The sequence below is a fragment of the Rattus norvegicus genome, chromosome 7, assembly GCF_036323735.1.
Source record: "Rattus norvegicus strain BN/NHsdMcwi chromosome 7, GRCr8, whole genome shotgun sequence".
Classification (NCBI taxonomy): domain Eukaryota; kingdom Metazoa; phylum Chordata; class Mammalia; order Rodentia; family Muridae; genus Rattus; species Rattus norvegicus.
In genome coordinates, this window is record NC_086025.1 from 92,684,543 (window position 1) to 92,702,514 (window position 17,972).

A 17,972-nucleotide genomic window follows, 5' to 3' on the forward strand; every position below is an offset into this window, starting at 1 on the left:
TTCATAAGTTATTTAGTCCATATTCTTTTTATTGGCACCATTTCATCAAAAACACTGTTCGCGGGTTGTTGTAATCAACTTTCCACACAATTTATGTTCAATTGACAGCAATACTAGATCACACAACTTTTCTCAAATCACAGATGTTTTTAGATCTTTGAATGGGAAATTTCAAATTGAAGCACAGACATGCCAGTTAATTCATATAAATATATCGTGTTGTGATTTTCAGCCACAAGTTGCTATAGTGATAAAAATGGTAGTGGCCCCATGCTATGACAGTAGGTAAATCAAGTTTGGCATGACTGTACTGCGCTGTGTCCCCACTTAAAGGCTTAAGCAGGAGCCATGGTAGTTGACACAGAGGGTTTCTCTGAGGTACCCTGCGAGGAGCCTGACCGATACATCTCATTTCTGTAAAATGAGGAAAATAGAGATGAGCACATTCTCGTGTTTCTCCAGGACTTATCTGGTGTGGGGAAAGTGGAAGAAAAAGTGCAGATCGTTAACTTGGGGCTTGAGTGCAAGCAGTAGTCTCTATTTATCTCAACTGTCCAATATACACCATTCTGTAGACCAGCAGAAATAATGAGGGAACTTACTTTCTAGACAGGTTTAACATTGTATAGTTTAAAAAAAAATGGAGGTTTCATTTCTTTGAGAACAAGCGTGTGAACTAGGCAGCCTGTCCCAATGGCTCCCTGAGGCGGGCTGGCTGGCCAGCCTAGCCTCATTGATGGACTTTGGGCCAGGAAAGAGGCTTTGTCTCAAAAAAAATGGAAATTGGGATAGATGTGACTGGAAGAATGACACTAGAGACTAATTTCAGACCTCTATACATGTGTGAATGCACGTGCACACATGCACACGTGCACACACATACACAGAGATTAATCTGTCAGCAGATGTTGGAGGAGGACTGGAGCACAAATGATCTCTTCTGGACAAGATGGACCCCTGCACTCAAGAACTCCCAACAGTTGTGTTTGCCTACCCAAGATCAAGTCAGCCAGCTTTACAGCATGGTTGTAGAGGGGCCCAGGAATCCTACCCATAAAGAGTAGCTACTGATGGGGAATAGCTTTTGGGAGAGCGAGAGTCCATTTTCTTTAGGGTTGTGTCCTCTGACACGTCATCCATGCTCCATGGCTATCACAGCACCCATGCGTCTATGGGCAGCACAAATTGTAGAGGAATTAAAAGAAAAAGGATATGAAGTTGGGAGGAGTGGGGGTGTCTATAATAAAAACACGTTAGCAGAGCAACACGTAAGTCCAAAAACATTCCCACTTCATTATCCACTTATTTGCATTTCTCTTGATTTAAAAGTGACTCACATATGCATTTAATCTTAAAGAGTAAAATGGAAAACTTCATTTTAGATGGGGAAGGGGAAAGTCGGTCTGTGCATAGGCTTTCAGACAGACAGACAAGGGGGAAAACAGGAAGACGCTATGCAGGGCTCCCGACAGTGCTTCTCTCCAGATATTGGTGCAGAGGAGGATGCAGGAGAAGGCAGGTGGTTCCTTCACACACTTGTTTGTTAGAAAGGCATGTAAGGAGCCTTACAGAAACGATGCCTTTGACCACAGGAAGGACTGCACCGAGCCACCAACAGGCGTAGAACTTCAGCATAAAATCTGTGAACCATGTTTGGTGCTGGTGACTATGAATTTGAACATGCCAAATATTTAAATGGTTCATAAATAGTATCGTCAATAAAAATAGCCTTCTCTGCTCACCTTCAGAGGAAGCAGGAGACTCGTGCTGATATATTGAAAACCCATAACATAGGACACATCCCAGCATTGCCTATGTCTCGGGGTGACCGCACTGTGGAATCAGGAGAGCATCTCCTCATGTAAGTATCCCGATATTAAAGGAGGAGTGGCAACTGATGGGCATATACAACCGTTACCAATGGCTCCTAGGCAATGATCATCAATGCTTACATCACAGAGAGGCTAGATGCACATTAATACTGCCCTTGAGAGAAACCTGACTCATAGCAAGCCTTTACATCTACCACTTCAGACCTGTGAGATGGCTTCATTGCTAAGAAAGACCACCTGCCTCTAAGCCTCACAATCTGAGCTCAATATCTCAGACCCACCTGATGGAAGAAACTGACGCTGGTAAGTTGTCCTCTGACCTACACGTTTACTGTCACCCACAAAACATTTAAAAATAATAAATTTACCAATACATAGAAGATAAAGCAAGGGACCAGCTTCAGGAACACCCTGGGGACCAAGCAGAAAAGCAACAATGCAGGAAACGCTACACCAAACAGCATCTACTCCCTCACACGGAATCTACTCCCTCACACGGAATCTACTCCCTCACACGGAATCTACTCCCTCACACGGAATCTACTCCCTCACACGGAATCTACTCCCTCACACGGAATCTACTCCCTCACACGGAATCTACTCCCTCACACGGAATCTACTCTCACACAGCATCTACTCTCACACAGCATTTGCAGGGAGCAAGGAGGGTGAGCTGCAAGTTAAAGAAAAACAACTGCAGAAGACAAACTTGTGCACATCAGTCTAGTGTAAATGAGACTGCATATCTGATTCTTTTTTTAAAGAAAGATTTTATTTTATGCATATGAGTATACTGTAGCTGTCTTCAGACACGAGAAGAGGGCATCGGATCTCATTACAGATGGTTGTGAGCCACCACATGGTTGCTGGGAATTGAACTCAGGACCTTTGGAGGAGCAGTCAGTGCTCTTAACTGCTGAGCCATCTCTCCAGCCCTAATATTACATTATTGGTTGGGTAAAATTATTTAGTGGATTTTTTCTAAAGGAACACTTATCACTTGGAGATATAGAAATATTTTGTGATAAATATTTGTGATGTTAGTATTTGCTTCAAAATAATCAGAGGTGGATAGACTATAGAAAAGAAGTGGATAGACTATAGAAAAAAAGATTGGCCCATGTGTTGATAACTGGTAAGGCTGGTAGATAAGTACGAGAACTATTCCACTACTATACTACATTCTGGCTTACATTTATATATATGTAATAAAACGTGTGTGTGTGTGTGTGTGTGTGTGTGTGTGTGTGTGAGCGTGCACGCATGCATGTACCATGTGTGTGTAGTCAGTATCTTTCCAGACCTCAAACCGGAAGCAACCCATAGTTAATACTTTTCAACAGCTTCACGTAATAAGATCCTATACAGCAACTATATAGTTAAACGACACCACATTCATGAATCTCAAACACAATTGGGAATTATCCTACCCAAGAATATATACCATGTCCACAGAGGCTGAATAATCTTACATTCCCACGGCAGGGCACACAGGTTCCAGCTTCTCCACTCGATGTTATTTACTTTTGTTTTTTAACAGGCTTCCTAATGGCTGAGATGTGGCATCTCCTCGAGTTTTGCTCTGCATCTCTTTAAGGATCAGGAATGTTGAACGTCTTTGCCTGTGTTGCTCATCTGCCTTCTTTGGAGAGCCAGCCTTTTATGCCCTTGGTCCATTTTTCAACTGGGCTATTTTACCTGCTTTCAAACCTCCTCTCTATTCCAATGTCAAATATGTGATCTATCAGTGTGTTCTCATGTTCTGTGCATTGTCTCTGCTGACAGCATCTTTGATGCACAGGGCTTTTTAATTTTCACGAAGCCCCCTTTGTCTTTCTCTAGTTGCTTATGTTTTTGTCCCTGTCAAATTCAACAGCATGAACGTTTGTTCCATATTTCCTGGCTGCTTTCAGGTCTCACAGTATCAAGTCTTTGGTTCTCGAGTCAATATGTTTTTGGTTAGATGAGGGTTCTACTCCCCTGTTTGTGTGTAGAAACCTTATTTCCCATCACCATCAGTTCAAAAGACAACTCCTCTCCCTGCTGACGAGTCTTGGTACCATAATTCAAAATCACTTGACTATATGTAAGGGTTTGGGTTTTTTTTTTAAATCTTCAAACAGAATTGCTATATGATATAGCAATTCTATTTAGAGATGTTTAGCCAAAGAAGGTGAAAGCAGAGCCTTGGGATATTTGCACGTTTGCACTGTAGTCACAACAGTTAAAGCATGGCATTGCCCCAAGCGTACACTGATGGAGCGGTGAAATGCAGGTGATGCACAAAAAGGAGTATTAGTTGGCCTTGAAAATGCTTACATATACTACAGCCTTGAGGCTTTGCACTAAGTGAAATAATCAGTCACCAAATGATAAAAATGAAAAAAAAACCAAATGATGTTTTTTCTTATACAAGGTAGTTAAAAGGACCCAAAGTCATAGAAGTAAAATGGGAGTCATCAGAGGCCAAAAGGGGAGAGACTGGAAAGGTGCTGCTTGACAGGTCCACAGTTTCACTTTCCTTGTGAGTACACTAATGCCATCCCATCATGTGCTCAAAATGGAGAAATGGCAAATTTTGCATTAAATATATTTGTCACAATAATAATTTAAAAAATTTAAAAGTCATATATCTATATCTATTGCTTACATTTGTATTTAAGGTGAAAACTAACTGTGCTAGTAAAAAGGATCGTAGTTCCCTCTGGGGAGAACTGTGAGCAAACTTATAAGAATCGCTGGTTGGATGTGTGGTCAGAAATCTATGCCCCTGTGGTGGCTAATGACTGCTGAATAATTATGATTTTTATACTTTCTGTGAGGCTATTATGCTTAAGTGAAATAATGGCATTTTGGTTTTACTTTTTGAGACAGGACCTTGTTATATCGCTGAAGCTGGACTTGAAGTCACAGTCCCCTTTCCTCCCAGCCTTCCGAGTGCGGAGATTGACAAGCCAACAACATGGCAGGCATGTCAAAATTAAACATTGAGAAAAATATTCAAAAGGAAGCTTGCGAGCTTTTCCTTTGCAATGCCTCATGTCACCTTTAAGAGCCAGGATGAGTTGGCTCTCTGCAGAGACACTGTGGGAGCCCAGCTGGCTTCCTGTGTCTCAGGGCTGGGAGTGGGCTAACTGCGGGGATCTTGTCAACAGCAGGAAATGCCTTTGCAAGCAGGAGTTGAAGGGACATCCAAGGTCAGAGCTTGGCAGGCAAGGGCCAGACCGCCAAGACTGTGTAACACACACTGGATTAGGAAGGCTCAGGCAGAAGAGGGTCCCAGGCAAAGAGCCTCAAGGACCAGAGCTGAACCTAAAGCAGCCATGGTGTGTGTTCAAACCCAAGTTGGTGTTTCTCTGTGGGTGAGTAAATGGTAGTAAGAACTGGGCCCATTTCACAAGACTGGGGGAAGAGATGAACTGGTACAAGGACCAAAGAACCTGCACCAAGACAAGGGGATGATGGGTATAAAAACCAAAGATATGGGAGAATTTGACTAGCACTGGCAAAACTTACAGTTCGTGCAGGTCAGTCACTGAACAATGGGAGTCAGAGAACTGGACAATAGTATCCACCATTCCTAAGTTGTAGGGCCAGCTTGGCAACCTGGGTCAGATTGACTGTAGTACTTGTAGGCTGTTCACTGGTGAAGTCTAAAATGCACAGACTTCTAAACCCAATTACCAATACATTAAGGAGGCTCAGGTTTGGAGTCACAAGGACCCTGGTTCGAGTCCCCGACCTGTGATTTAATAGTGGGGTGAGTTTGGCCAAGATGTTCCCGGGGCTTGGTTTTCTCACCTGTAAAATGAGCACAATAATGCTTGGCAGGGTGTCCGTGAGTCAGTGTAGCAGGGACAAATCTGGATGACTTTGCCCATAACTTTGCACCAATGATATTTCGTGCCAGGATGTTCATCTCCCTCAGAGCTCAACGCTGTCGCTTCTCAGTCTTGAGGTTAAGATCCAGCGTAGACCTGACGTGCACAGTGACTATAATACACATGATAAAAGTACCACCAACCAAGAGCCATCTAGAGTGTCTCAGATGCACAGTCAGAAACAGACACCCAGAATCTGAGTGCACACTCTTTTGGGTTGTAACTGAGAGTAAGCCATCATCCTCACACCTCCCCCTTTTCAACTCTTTAATGAGAGAGTGGCCGGGAGGACCACACAATCACACTTGAAAGGACTTGTAAAAATGCTTAGTCCTAGTTCTTCAATGCCAAGAAAATATTTTTGTTGAACTTTAAAAAAAAAAAATCAAACTGCCTCATGGTGTAGCATGTAGTCCGACACTACTACCCAACTTTAAGCTCCAAGTGGACCACACTACCAGCCCCGCCTAGGTTATCATATCCACAGATAAAAGAGACACACATTAACATTAGCTTATTTTTGATATGCTTTAGTTCAATGGCCAGGCTCTTCTAAGCCTTCCTTGGCTATTATGCTCTTTTAATTCCCAGCTCAACACCCCTAAATCTGCCCTCACCTTAGCTGTGTTTCTAATCTCCCACCTGCGACCCCAGGCCCAGTCGGGTTAACAGCCAATGGCCACTTCACCCTACATCTTACTTGGCTGGTGGCGCTCCCTCTCCAAAGCATGGCAATTCAGTTCCTCTCTCCTGCATGGACTTGGATGTTCCACCTATTCTGCCCAGCCATTGGCCACTAGCATCTTTATTGATCAATCAAGAACCAATTGAGGGACAGGACCTTCTGTGTTCGCATGCAGATTCCCGATCAAACATCAGAACTACTCCCTACATATTGGAAGCAAATATTTCCTGTTCTGTCTTCATATAGTTTATCTAAACATTATTAAGTTGGTATAGCCTGCACTATGATCAGTGCCACATTTGGTAATAGATACATCCAGTTTTTTTTTTTTCTTTCTCAGGCTACAGACTGCAACAAACCAGCCAAAATACCAGCATCCTAAGGTACTTGCAGCTCATCAACTCAAGACATGTGTGCCTGAAGTTGGCCTGACTGTCTTGGCCCAGAGACTTAGAAACTTGAAACCATGATGTCAAACCAGGACGGCTTGCACCTGAGGGCTACTGGCCTCTTTCAAGTTGTTTAGCAGAATTCAGTTGCTAGCAGTCACAGAACTGAGGGCCTCAGCACCCAGAGGTCACCTGTTCCCCAACATGGGGCCTTCTACACTGCAGGACAGTTGATTTCCTCAAGGTCAACAGCAGGGTGTCGCCTGCTCTAAACCTCTCCTGTCTCACCTTTGATTGGCTCCCAGGATAATCCCCCTTTTGCATGATCTCACAGTCTTCTTGTTTGGGGAGATCATTTTAGAATTCTGAGTTTATGGTGGTGTCTAGTTTCCCTCCATGGCCTCCTACTCCATCTGGGGGCTGCATCTAGATGGCCTGAGTGGAAAAACGTATCATTCCTTTTGTAGCCCTGCCTCCATATCTCTGGAGGTTCCACCTGCCCCCACCCCCTTGGCTTGGCAAATTTGTTATGGCAGATAGCTACTGCCTAGAGGGTTATTCACTGGGGTGGATTGGGGAACCCTTGGAGAAGCCAGCTCTAATATCCCAAGCTGTTGGACACAGCAGGTGGCTTTATCTCAGTATCCAGAGTGAGACTCACGGTGTCAAACATTAAGTGAATTGAGAAAAGTCTCCTCGTGGTCTTTGATTCAGCATGTGCAGATCAGGCAGTCTGATTGGTTACTGGTGTCGGCCAGCTTGGCTGTCACCAACTCATTATTCCTGGTCCCCAACCTTCAGGTTCTGGAACATCACCACCAAAGACCAACCCACTTTTTGAACAATATGCATCAAGTCCTTTCTTTGGAGTGTATACGGGACACATCACAGTGGGATCTCTCTTGGATCCTATGAACCAAGATGTTCTTCCAACTTTTCTGGGCCCTTTACCACCCTGCCCCATCCTCCAGTGTCAGTAGAAGGATCAAGCAACAGCAAAACCCTCCCTAGGACTTGAGCTGGATGCATCCTGGTGACCTGTGACTAAAACAAATGTCATGGTCCCATGAAAACCATATTGTATCTTTAGTGGGCCTTTAAATTAGAACCCCATGGCAGGCTTGATCAAGTCAATAGCAATATCACCTTTGTAGACCTGTGACACTGTTCACCGGGAGAAGTAAAACTTGATGATGCCAACTTCTGTAAATTCCTGACTGATGGGTGTGTCTGTGTGTGTGTGTCTGTGTGTGTGTACAAGTGCTTACACACACACAGGCACATGCACACATGCATGGCCTATTCGACTGTGAGTTCCTCAAGGGTTCCTCAAGGGAAAGATCAGTAGTTTGTTCTCAGTTTGATTCTTATTGCCTCTCATACAACTCTATTTATAGCAGTCTCTCAACAAAATGGGGAAATGGAAAAATGAAAAGGCATTCACTCAACTTTACTTAACTTCTCCCATGTACTCAGAATTAAACGGCTTTTCTCTATTTAGCAAAAAATGTTTGACCAGTCAGCTGGTTTGTCAATTCATTGATTTGTTAAAGTCCAAAGCTGCCACTTCTCTCCCCACTACCCCCCTTCACCTTTGTAAGTCCATCTGGTTTAATGGAAAGGAAAGGGAAACTTGAGGAAATTAAGTAAATGACGTCAGGGCCTGAGCGGAAGCAGATATGCTAGGGGCTGTTCTTGTCAGCTTGTAACTGGAGAGACATAAATATACATTAGGGAAGAGGAAATTCAAAACAGACCAGGGAAAGAAATCATGTATGAGGCATTAAAAACCAGTAAAATTAGAACTTGCCACTCGGAGGCCATCAGGCTGTGACCCTGATGAATCACGTTTCCTTAGTTGTAATTGTTTGAATGACGTGAGCTGTCATAAGCCCACAGACCCCACCCATTCTTAGCAGCACAATTTACACAATTTTTGAGGGGTGAGGTTTAGGGTTGGGGTGCTTTCTTTCCCTATTTGTCATCTAAGCTTTGGAGGGCCAGGGGGGCGCCTTTCTTCTAAGTGAGCCCGTCTGACTCCACTCCAATGTCACATTTTTCTGCTTAAAAAAAAAAAAAAAATCAAGACATTTAAGAAACTAAATATCTGATTCTCGCTTTTTCTCTCGGACTGCCACAGGCCACTTACATTGACCAAAAAGGTATGGCTTTCATCTTAAAGACAGAGTTAGCCCACAGATGGTTATTTTGAGTTCAGGAAAGTGACTTCCTTTGCCCGTGGCAACTTGTAGTCATACACCTCAAAGTCCCTTTAACTAATCTGGAAGGCAAGGCGCGTCTGCAAGCTATGCTTCAAGAAACTCCAAGGATTCGGAGACTAGCTAGTCTTTTATAAGGGGAAATGTACAAAATCCTCCTGGGATTCCCAGCACTGGCTACTTAACTCTAGACCACAGAGACAGGATATATGACTGAAGGGCAAAAGCCTAGAGCTTGGCTGTCACACCGCTCCCAAGAAGATAAAACACAGGAAGAAGAGATTGAAAGGGATTCTCCAACATCAGAATCAATGTTCATACTGTTCTTTCTTTCTTTCTATCTATGTTTTGAACATAGGGTCTCACTTAGCTCAGTCTGGCCTCGAACTCCTAATCCTCCTGTTTCCACCTTCCAAGTGCTGGGATTGCAAGCACGCACCGCTGCACCCTCATCCCGTACAGACCCCCCAACTTTGGGCAGCCATCAGGTGCCTCAATGTGTTCCAACTGCTTTGTCCTCTGTTCCCAGCTGGAAAACACCAACTGCTTCTTGCTCTTAATGAACTCGCAGGCAGAGAGAGAGAGCCAGTTAAATTTATCTTGCTGAGCTCAGGCTGGGCACGCAGTCCCTGCTTCCTGAGCAAGGCCGTTGCCTCCGTGTGCTATGCCCTTACACAGGAGAAAGGTTGCGTATTTTAGACTTCTTAGAAGTCTACTACACCACAAAGTACCTGGGCTCCATTTCCCTGAATTATTGGGCCTTCTTGTCACAGTACGGGGGACCAGTGACAAAGTGGGCAGTGGGGCTGGGAAAGTGTCCTCAGCTAGTTTCTGGTGCTAAAGAAAGGTTTTTCTAGGATGAGGTCACAGTGATACTCCAATACTCGTACTGTGCAGGACATAATTGAAAGAATAAGCAGGGGCCTCATGATAAACGGTATAAAGTGTGGTCTCTGCCTGAAGGCAGAACCATCTCCTATTGTCAGGTAGCCAAACCCAGACCCACGCTGTCCTTGGCTGCTAGGCCAAAGGTTTGCAATACCCTGTCTAAGTGGCTCTCTGAACAGACCCGCTGTGCCCTCTTTCCTCCGTGTGAATTTAGATGGTGCTTGGATCTATCCCCCAAGGCCAGCTCTCCCTCTCTGCGCCTCAGAAGCCTTCATTTGTAAAATGGAGATAATGCCCACACAAGGAACTCGGTATTTGAGGCTTAGGTTCTGTATCGTGGGCATTTGCTTCTCTCTCTGGCACACATGAAGAAGCGGGGGTGGGAGGGCCCCTAAGCCACCTGTGTGATCAAAGCCAGTCAGTGTAGCCTGGGCACCTAACCAAGTTGTGTCAGAAAGCTCTGGGCATCAGTTTGCACATGCATGTTTCCCTCTCCTAGCCCACTGCTAGGTTTCTCTCATCTCAAAGCCCAGCAGCTTCTTCTGTTCTGAATCCCCTATTTCCTGGGGGGACTTACAGATCCAGCTCCTCAGGCCTAGACAAGATTCTTGGCTGTCCTGCAACCTCTTTAGAGCACTTGGCCCGCCTAGTCTAGACTTCACTTACTACCCCATACCTGGGTTCCCGGTGGGCTTAGGGTACTGCACCCTTCAGTGGAGAAGAGGATTGTCAACATAAAAAGCCCACTAAAATCTTGGGGGAGGTGAGGACTGAGCGCACAAGGACCTTGATAAAGTCTAATCAGAGACCAAAGATTCTTAGATGCTCTTTTTTAAAAAAACTATAATTTCCCCCTAAGTCCCAGCTGACCAGGCTCAGCACATACGTATTGTATTCTCTTCTCAAAGAAGCCGTATAGATTTAGAGTAAGTTAAGGCACCCCTCCCCCATTGTCTCAGGACATATTCCATTTATTATCAATTTCACTCGTGTGCTTAATGGTTTGTTCACTGATTTTCTTCCCTTATTTTTATTAGGCTGTGTATAAGAGAAGTTCCAAAAGAAGTGATGAGGTAGGGGGTGGGTTTTGCATCCCTTTCACTTTAGGGCTGGTTCAAAAGCTGCTCATGTAAGGAGAGACATTTTCTTCAGTGGTGTAGCCATTAGTAAGTTGCCAATGTTTCTGTAAACAACCAATCATCAACATTCCTGTACGTAACCATAGTTAAACACATTGTTTCACCAAAGAAAAAAGCCCATCCTATCCCTGATCTTCTCAGTCACATGACCAAATGCAACTAGCTATATGGTACTCAGGGAAATGTGCTCTTTTCTTCTGGGCATTTATGCAGCCAAGTAGATATTAGAGCTTTCACCTTGATGGGTCATTGTGGAGTTTGAGGAACTACTAATGGACTCCCTTTGCTTGTAAGTAACATCGTTGAGCCTTCAAGCATCCAAGCATTAGCATGAGTGTTTGGTCTGTGGAGATACGGTGGTGGCTGAGGTTAGATGGTTGGGTAAAGCTATAGAGAAGTGGACGGGTGTAAGGTGTGAGTTGGAGGTAGATCAACAGGACCTATCAACAGATAACCACACAGGCACCTGGGATGGAGCAGAGAAGCCCGCCCCAGCCCCACCTCCCACCAGCGGGAGCTTTCTTCCTATCTTATTTCTTAACTACCCAGTTAAGTCTTAAACCACTCAGGTTGGAAATCAATGTAGGCAAATCCGATTCACATTTTTTTTTTGGTACCATTCAAGCAGCTGGAGAAACCTGAGTGGCAGTCTTCTCTGTAAACTGGGGGCAGGCTGAGAACGCAAGTGCTGGGCACAGTTCCTGAGACATCTCAAGGAGTCATAAACTGTAGCTCGTCCCCTGCTGGTTTCTTTCCTTTGCCAGACACTCCGACCTGTTATCCATCACTGTTTGGTAGAAGAATATGCGAATCAGGTTATCTGGAAAAGAATCATGGTTTCTAAGAGACAGACAGCTGGCACCTGCCGACATCTACCCATTGATTCCACTGTTCTTGGTGGTACCCTCCCTATGCTACCTTTCCCGCAGGAAATACGCTTCTTCTTGGATTAGACAGGCTACATGGTCATGGCTTATCTTCAGAAGCCAGGGCAAATGCTATCTCAGAGACATTTCTGAGTCTCCACCCTAGAAGGCTAGAAGAAAGAGCCTCTTCCTCTTCGATCCCTGCGCTTCCTGCTCCTGCTTGTGCTGCAGCTCGTCAGACAGCAAGAGGGAGGTTGCCGTGCCCTGCCCTGCCCTGCCCTGCCCTGCCCAGTCCCAGTCCCTGGAAGTGCTATGCAGGTTTTCCAAAAAAGAAAACTCCATGAGGAGTTAGGGTGACACTGAGGCCAGCTAGGTCCTTGGATGCTTCTTCTCTACATTTTATATAAGTTAGGAACCCCATGTTGGGTCTCACATATCCTATTGGCATTTCCCTTCAGGGTGTCGTATCCCTAAAGGATCTTTTCTGTTTTCAGAAGAGGAGAGTGAAGGTTTACCATATCTTGTGATTTCTAAAGCCCACACCTCTTCAAGGAGAGTATTTTGACAAGATGCTCAAAACCTTTTCCTCCAATTCAACTGCTTCATTGTCCTTTCACTAAGGCCCAGAGGCAACAAGGCCCAGTTCTGGAGGAAGAAGGGGCCAAAAGGCAGCAAGAGGGCTGTGTGGATGCTTACGGTGAACGGATCACATCCCATTATCCTGTAGTCCCTTCTCCATGCTTGCCTTTCTCCTTAGTCTGAGGGTTTCTACATAGGCCCAGACCGCATAACCACCTTCACTTTCAATGCCACAGTTTGGGGAGATGCTTATTCAGTGAGTGGACCTAAATATAGACGCTTAGCTACATGTATAAGAACCTCACAGAATAATCTCCATGAATACTTTTTTTTAAATGCAAAGACATTTAAAACTTCAATGAACAAGTGTTTGTGGCTCTTTACTTTTTTTGAAATAAAGTTCTTTAAAGATCTCAATTTGACCACATGTAAAAATAATGTAAAAAAAAAAAAACCTTTAAAAAGTGTCTGGAGAAAATCAGGCATTAAATACACAAATATGTTTGTTGTATCAGAAAGAGATGTGTCTAGGCAAAAACAATGAAAACCCTGTGCTGTCCAAACTGCAGACGTGACTCTAGCTTAGGGCGATTTTCAAGTTCGAAGTTGGTGGGTCAGCTGCTTGTGCCTCTTGGGCGTCTTTTGGGTTGGTAATTTAAGTGAGGCTGGCCTTGAGTCTTCTTTTGATTTCATTATCCTCTCAGCTGGCCTCCTCTCTAAACAGGGGACCTTCATCTATATTCTGTCCCATCGTGCCTATAATCCCTTGCCGTTAGTCCCTCCCTCCCTTCTGTCTAGCCCAGGAGAGCTGAAACGCTATAGTCAACACCCAGACAGTCTCCAAGGGGGAGATGTTTGCCTGCAGTCAATTATTTTGGAGCCAGACCTTGGGTGTATTCTTGAGTCCCTCATTTTTTTCCCCTACCTCCACTGTTGTGATAAATGTGCTAGTAATTGCATGGTGGACTCAAATGATGCAGATGCCTTACTTAAGCAATGGTTATGGTGGGTCCACAGAATACTTAGTGCTTGACTGTGAACTCTACCAGCACCTGTCCCATCTCTGCCCAACACCAAAAACTATCAAAAACTCCACTGTGTCTCCCACATTGTGCAATCAAGTGCCCTGAGTCATTCTTCTTCATGGTAGTCTGGTGTACAAACACCGTCGTTGAGGTCATTCCTGTTAGGGAAATCACTTCTTCATCTAATTGCTTCTCTGCTTCGTGGGTCTCCATCTGGCTGCTCACAGCTGCCCTGCCTCTGAAGGCTGATGTGGCGCTGCAGTCCCTCCTGGGGTCCGATGTAGACCTGGTCTCCAGTCAAAGGACAAGCTCTCTCATTTTGTACTTCATGAAGTCCAGAGAATTAAACTTACTGATAGGGCCTTCTATCAAAAAGTATAGCTGATACTTAATCCAAGTCTTGCATGCTTTAAGACCCACACTACCTCCACTGGTTCAAAAAACAGGGGAAAAAAGAATTTATAAGGGTTGGTGCTGTTATCAGAACCTTGGCCCCATTGGCTTGCGCAGCCATTGTACTAAATAAATCCCTTTCTCAGAGACATCTGGAAGGCTCAGGAGGGAGAATAATCAAGAAAGGGATTTAATGCCACACGCTGCTGCTTCTGGGTCACAGTGACTGAGAGGAGACTTTGTCACTTTGCAAAATCTTCCCCAGAGTTTTAGTCTCTTGACATTATTGTGGACCTAAAAGAGCTTTTGTTTAAATGGGTCTGCCTTATCCATTATTGCAATAGAAATTTTAAAGAAATTTAAAAATAAAAATTGGGGTCAGGCGTCTGGAGAAATGGCTTAGAGGCTAGTGGTGTTTTCTGCTCTGACAAAGGGCCCAAATTTGTTTCCCAGCACTCATGTCAGTCAGCTCACAACTGCCTGTGACTCCGGTTTCAGATCTGACAACCTACTTTGGCTTCCAGGCACCTGTATGCACATCAACATAAGCACACACATACTTTAAAAATGAAGATGTGGAGACAAGCTTTTTTTTTCTTCTTGATTTTTTAAACACAGAAGACAGAGTCTTCAGTCTGCCTCTGTATTTCTTTTACACAAAGAGAGGCCCTGACCTGAAATATAGGCAGATTGGCTATCTTCACACAGTCATGTAGCTGCAAGGGATCCAAACAGGTACTTTAATAAATAGCCTTTTCAAGAAACCTAAGAAGTCCTATGATATTTAGAAAAAAAAGTCAGTGGAATTTACCTAAAGATTAATTTCAAAAATAATTACAATGTGAAATTAGAAACCATTCTTCTGTAATGTTCATGTTCATTCATACGTTGTACCATAGTATACCTCAGTTTATGCTGAATGAACTACCAGGGAGGGTTCTGGGAACTAAGTTTACTAAGCTTTACTAAAACATAATTCCATAGCTTCATGCAGCAGTAGTTTCTTTAAAAACCACATTTATAATACCACGGATAAGAGGCAGAAACATCTTTAAGCACCGGAAACCTGCCACGTACATAGTAGCAAATGAAATTTGTTTTCTCAAAATTCTAATTTTTGGTTGACAGTTCAGATGTTGTCATTGGCAACAAACTATCTCATTTGCTGTCCTGGATATAATAGGCACACTTTGTTCATTTCTTAAGGAAGTGTCTTCCAAGTCCCTATGTGAATAACTATAATTTGTTAGCTACAGAGTTCTCAGAGAAACTCATATTACACAGGAAAGGATAGTTCAGCTTGTAACTCAAATGTCCCAGAAGCCTTTTCTTTCTTCAATACAACCAGCTTGTTTCCAGAGGCCATAGACATGGCTTTTGGTGTACTTTTCACTTAGTCGCACACTAGTGTGACTATTTTCCCCGTGGGCATGTTGGAAGTGTGACCAAGCAGTGAAACTAGCACAGCTTAGCACTGCCACCTTGAGCCTTGCTAAAGCAGTCTTACTCATCTAAACTTTTGGGCTATGAGTTAAAATTTCAGTACAACCAGAAGGTTAAGAAGGTTTGAACATCAGAGAAAGAATGTAGTCCTTGGCTGTCCCCTGAGATGGTCTCAAAACCACTAACCACAGTTGTCATCGGTGATGGGAATTCTGGGTGAACTAACAGAAAAGACTAATTAAGGTCAACAGGAGAGATTTGTTTTTTACCTAGCCTTTCTCTAGGCCTTGGTTGTTAAAAAGAAATAACGTCTTCCATACAGAACTATTGGAGACAAAACGATTGTACTTTTGTGTATAAATCTCAGGGTAAATTAAAGGACCTTGACAATTCTTTTTAAGTTTGAGGATATCCCTGGGAGAAGACAAAAGCTTAAATGTCCAGTTATATTGCCCAGATGGCCAACTAGTCTTGCACACAAAACTCTATCTGGAAGGAATTTTACCCCACAGTGGCCGCACCCCACCCACACCCCACACACTTTTCGTTGTTACCTCACAGAGCTCCAGAGAGCCTCTCTTCTGCCTGGCTGCCCTGTTTTAGCTTTGCCATGTGCAATCAATCCTCCCCCACTTTCCAACACAGCCCCAGAACAGACACCATTCCATGGCTAGGTGAAGGGCATCTGACATAGAAGCCTTACTTTACAAAAAGGAAATGTGATGAATTGGACCTCAGCAAATTGAAGCTTTTGCTCAATGAAAAGGGTCCTGTGTGGATCCTGTGAACCAGGAGAAAATAGATCTGAAGGTCACATACTTGCCTGACGCTTCTCATCCAGAAACTGTGAAGAATCCTTACAAGTGATGTATGAAAAGCATAGGAAATACAAAACAGAAAACTAGCAAAGGCATGCGGGACATAGGGTGCATCTGTATTGTTCCTTATATTACGTGTGATTCCACATCTGGAAATTAAGTGTCAACATCATGACCCTGGGTCTAACTTCTAAAACATTTCCTTTACTCCAAGAATAAATCCAGACTACTGCTGGTATCCTCTCAATCCCACATTAGACTCCTGGTTTGAATGTTCTGTTTTACCACTTTCTTTTCTACTTCTTTCTTGGAACTTTCTTTGGTATTCTTTGAATATCCTAGGCTTTTCCTACCACATGGGCTTGTGGATTTGAACTCTCCCTGGTGTGACCTTTCCCAATCCCTTTACAGCATCACCCTTGTCCTCTCTAGTCTCCCTGTGTTCCTCACAGAGCAAATCTGCATAAGAAGGAAAGGTCTGGGCTTCACTTCTCTTCCTCACATCATTCTGGCTCTATAATTTGAGTAAGCCATGTGCCCTCGTTAAGTCTTCAGTTACTTATCCAAAATAATCATTGCCTTAAGGATCCTGGGCAGCTTAAGATATATCAATATCGTTGTTAAATCTAACTCTTATCTCAGTACATGTTACCACCATCCAGCCCCCACCTTCAAGTCAGGAACCTGGGTGAATTGGCCCCAACACCTTTCATTTTTAGTTCTCCCCACACCCAAGTGGTTGCCAAGTCTTGACCAATCAACTAATAAGTTCCCCCACAGATCTTAAATGCTAGTCCTCTTCCCCACCTGTTGTATTCTGTCCAACTATCAAAATTCCCTCTTTAATTGGCTTTTGCCACGCATCATCCACATGCCTGCTGTAGTATTTCTACCACACAAATCTGATTCTACCAGTCACTTTCTTTCCTGAAATCTTTAAATGATCCCACCATGTTTTCCAGCTGGAGACCAAATTCCTCCACCTGGCCCTTGCGCATCTCTTAACCCATTGCTTGCCCATCTCTACTACATGTAGAAGCTTCAACCATATGCTACAGCAAACCATTCTCAGTCACACCCCGTGGCTTTGTGCATGCTGTCCCATCTGCCTGGATGTCCTTCTCTGCTGCCTGGCATCTTTCAGGGTTCAGCTTAGCATCATTATATTACCAGGAGGACATCCCTGACTTCCAATCTGTTTGGTGCCTCCTCTCTGGGCTTCCACAATCATTCATGTCAAGTTATAAATGCTCAGGAAGTAGCACATAGTAGGCACCTCTCTGTTTAGTGAGTGAGTGACTTGGGTTGGACATTAATAAGCATGCAAGCAAATCCCTCGGTAAACTGTGATGGGTTTTGAATTGATAGTGGTATTTGTCTTCTCTCTAGCGCTAACTTAAGATGTTTTATTATCTTCTAGAGATAGTCTGGTGTCAGTCCTTCCAAGGGTTTAGAACTCACCCATCTGCAAAGTTCTTCCAGCTCATTGTGTGATCTTGGATGATGAATGAAGTCTAAATTCAGAGATGTGTTTAAATCCCAGATCTGCTAGACACCTAGTTGTTCAATGGCCTTTAGGTTTGATTTTAATGGGGGAGTAATGGGACCTCCACAAAGGGTTGTTGTGAGGATTCCATAAATTTATGCAGATAAAAACCCTTAGAATGGGGCCTGGCATGTGGGAAGCCCCCACTAAGTACTGGTTGATCTCCATCTGATGATTTGAGAACCAGGCAAGAAGAGAACTAGGAAAGAAATGAAAAGGATGGGGTAAGAGGCCCCGGCAAGTCAGGATGGATGGGGAGGGGCTGAGAG

At 43.9% G+C, this 17,972-nt stretch overlaps 1 long non-coding RNA gene across 17 annotated transcripts in view; it reads right to left on the bottom strand.

Annotated features, from left to right (window-relative positions):
- The window catches only part of LOC134479916 (uncharacterized), a 72,728-nt gene continuing 54,756 nt past the window's right edge, over positions 1 to 17,972 (bottom strand). For all 17 annotated transcript variants that reach the window (XR_010053826.1, XR_010053822.1, XR_010053820.1 and 14 more), the window contains one exon: positions 1 to 17,972. This exon is cut by the window's right edge. This is a non-coding gene — a long non-coding RNA (uncharacterized LOC134479916).